Source organism: Propithecus coquereli, unplaced genomic scaffold (assembly GCF_000956105.1).
Source record: "Propithecus coquereli isolate 6110/MARCELLA unplaced genomic scaffold, Pcoq_1.0 Scaffold60, whole genome shotgun sequence".
Lineage (NCBI taxonomy): Eukaryota > Metazoa > Chordata > Mammalia > Primates > Indriidae > Propithecus > Propithecus coquereli.
In genome coordinates, this window is record NW_012151952.1 from 4,570,772 (window position 1) to 4,574,654 (window position 3,883).

Below are 3,883 nucleotides of genomic sequence, written 5' to 3' on the forward strand. Positions count from 1 at the left end.
AAATAATAGTTAAAATTACATTTTGTGATTGTTTGGTCTATGTTTGAAAATTCATTTCCCAATTTTGTTTATGAAAATATGTTTACATATTAAATTTGTTTAGACATTAAATGAGTTTGTTTAGGGCACAGTTAATCACATTGGTTGTAGATCTAATATTCACAGGCTATCAAAATGGTTAAGTAAACTGCTAAAAGAAATTAGGCAACTGTAAATGAGATAAATGTAATAAAATTGAAACAGGTTTATCTTTTGAAACTTCTCAGATCTGTATCTCACAAGTTCAACTTCTGCTGTGTCTTACTGCTTTCAGCTTTTCCTCCCATTGGGCAGGACTGAGATGATAACTCTCTCTTTCGACCTTTTCATCGGCTCCTGCAACATTTTTCCTCCTCTGGCTCTAAGTCTGCTGTTAAGGTCTGAAACTGGAACCTTAAAGGTCTGAAAAGCAATTTTTTTTTTCTTTAGCTTCTTGATATGTATGTATTGTTGAACATGGTCAAAAATCTTCATATGCTGTTACTAAGAGTTGTATATTCTTCTTCTCAAGTTATTAGTTTTCTGGTTTCTTGTTTCCTTTATAATATAATGTTCACTCATGGCCCGGGACACAGTGTTGTAATGACTGATAAATTCTGGTATCCTTTTCATGAGGTTTGACTTCCAAGTTGTCTAAACGGGTTTCCCATAAGAAAAAAACAATTGCACTGAAGGTTTTTCTTGACTTTTTGTTAACTGGCCTAAGAAACAAAGATTTTATGTTTTATCAAGATAATTCCTGTGTTGTCCTTATCGGGTTTTTGATTACTTGAGAAAACTGAGCTTTAAAAAGTTAAGGTTTTTTTGCTGTATTGCCTTTAAAGTCTTTTGATTATCACTCTTGGTTAGGTGAATTGCTATGATATTACAATATCCTATGGTTCAGTTTTGATCAGATGTTTTGAGCCTTTTAGCATTTTTGACAAACGTCCACAAAGTCTAGATAATTTGAATGTGTAGCTACCTGCAAGCTTCCGTTTTCCTGTCATTTTTGGAAGTAGGTAGGACATATAACTTTTTTTTTACAATGTTTTTTGTTCATTCTGATACAAGAGTCTCTAAATCCTCAGTTCAAATGGTTTTAACAAATGCTTATGTTTTGTATAGTGAATTCCTACGAGTTTGACAGTTGCTCGATGTTAACAGATAAGTTAATTTTATAACCTTGCTTTTAGCGTTTGGTTTTTTTGCTCTTATGTTGCTTAAAAGGTTTTAAAGTTTGATAAATGTTTGTCCACCTCCATTCCCATCTGGCCTAGAACACTGAATTTTCTATAAGTGTTTTGACTTTAAGTCCTTTGGCCACAGGGTCCCACTGAGGGACAGGATAGAACTGGGGCAGGTAGCCACACCACACGGGCAATGATGGGACAACATAAAAGTTTGACCATTGATGCTACCTCTGGCAAATCTTGGACAAAAGGGGAGAAATGTAAACTAAAATAAAATCCTAGGCACCTCTACCACCAAATGAATGGACCCCCTCTTGGCCAAGGAGACCCCAAAGAAAAAACTTAAAACTGAGTTTCTGGCCATAAAGGGAAGGGAGGTCAGACATGCCTCATTTATACCCCCACCCCCATTCTGTTGGTCAAAAAGAAAAAAAACCTGGAACCCAGGAATACCAGTTTATTCAAGATCTAAGGGCAATGAACCAAATAGTGGAGGATATTCTTACCTGGCAATTTTGCCTGATTTTCAGTAATAGATTTAAAAGATGCTTTCTTCTGTATTCTTCTTGCCCGCAAATCCCAAGTACTATTTGCTTTTGAATGGGAATCCCCTGAAATCTTCAGAAAATTTTAGCCAGGGATTTGAGGGAAATAATTTTAGGCAAGGAAGTGATTTTACAGTATGTAAACAATACCCTGATAGCCAGTGAGACTGAGGCTGAATCAAGACAACGGACCGTAATCGTATTAAATTTACTGGCTACCGAAGGATATAAAGCATCTCAGAATGTTCAGATCTCACTCCCTACTGTCAAATACTTGGGGTCTGAATTTTCTCTTGAAACTCAGAACCTCCTTGCAGATTGGAGAGAGGCTGTAAACCGAATGACAGTCCATATCACCCCTAAGCAGTTATGCGACAATTCTTGGGTACGGCTGGGTTTTGCCGGATTTAGATTCCTAACTTCGGACTAATGGCAAAACCCTTCTATAGAACTTTAAAAAGGGAAGAAAAAGAACAACTTATATGGGCTGGGGGATGCCACAGGGTTTTCTTGACTATTAAAAATTAATGACTGCCCCCACATTGGGCCCCTTGGACTTATATAAACCTTTTGATCTGTTCATTTGAGAAAGGCAAGGAATTGGACTCACAAACTTTGGGGGATCCTAAGCAACTTGCACCTTATTTCTATGAGCAATTGGATGTGATAATAAAAGGATGGCCTACTTGTCTGAGAGCAGTAGCTGCTATTTATGATATTTTACAGGAAGCTGAAAGTTTGCCCTTGGGCAACTGGTGACTCTTCACACCATGCATTATGTATTACCCCTACTAGAACAGAAGGGAGGCTTTTGGTTACCAGTGAGTGGCCAGATGAGTAAATATCAGGCTACTTTGTTAGGTAATCCTCATATAATTCTGAAGCTGGTGTCCACCTTAAGTCCAGCCACCTTGCTGTCTAAGAACTCTTATTCCCCATTCTGTGATTACATTCAGATTATTGGCCAAGTGTATTCTAGTCTCTAGGATTTGACTGATCAGCCCCTGTCAGACCTAGATGAGGAGCTCTTTAGCAGCATTACAGAACAGAGACAATGCAAAGCTGGGTATGCTACGGTTACTGGCCAAAAGATTGTTGAGGTAGATGCCCTACTCCCTGGGATGTCTAGAAATATATAAACCCTGTATGTCTAGCTTGTCCTTTGGGGATTTTTGTTTTCCTGGCAAGACAATTCTCTAGTTAAGATCTCTCAGCCTTTTCCACTAACCTATCTCCGCTACCTAAAACTTTCTTTATGAATAACTAGGGAAATTCTAGGATGGAGATTCCATCTGGGGAACACTGGGCCAATATTTTCCTGGAAAGGATCCCAGACAAGGATGGGTACTTCTTTCAATATACTTTGCTATCTTGGTGGGGAAAGGGTGGTAATTCAACAATGTGTACTAAAAAGTTTCAGTTATAGGTCCAACACTTTTGTTCTTCCTCATACTACAACTGCACCTCATTTTAGCAGGAGGCATCCAGATTGATCTACATCCTGATTCCTCAAGCTTTAGGGATGAACTAAAAAGAAGGGGGGAGCTGTAACCAGCTCCATGAACCCTGTAAGTTTATACTCTCCTCTTTTAACTACTTGAACTTTTTGAGTTGTTTCCCAGAAATGGTGGATTTTCTGTAAGACAAAAGAGTTGAGATTCCAAAGGTCCCTCAGCAAGATTCCTGATGCCAAGAATCACCATCCCCCATGACTTGCCCCAATGCACGTGACCTGTCCCAGTGCATGTAGACCCTTGTTAGTTACACCATGACCTGCCCTAAGGCACATGGCCTTAAAAAGCCCATCACCTCTCAGCCTGACGTATATCCAAGAGAATAAAGCTCCATCTTTTGAAGTAAAAGTGCCAAAGATTCTGTGGACACATTTTAAAGCCACCACACACAGGCTGAGAGGCTTGTTTCTCACGAAGAGAATGTGGCAGAGTGATTCTTCAAGGCTTCCAAGGCGAGGTCAAAAAAAGGATAGCTTCTTCCTGACCATCTCTTGAATTGCTCTGGGGAAAGGCCACTGCCATGTCATGAAGACACACAAGCAGCCTCAAGGCCCATGTGAGGAGAAGCCGAGGCCTCCCACCAAAAATCAGTACCAAGTTGCCAGCCCTGTGA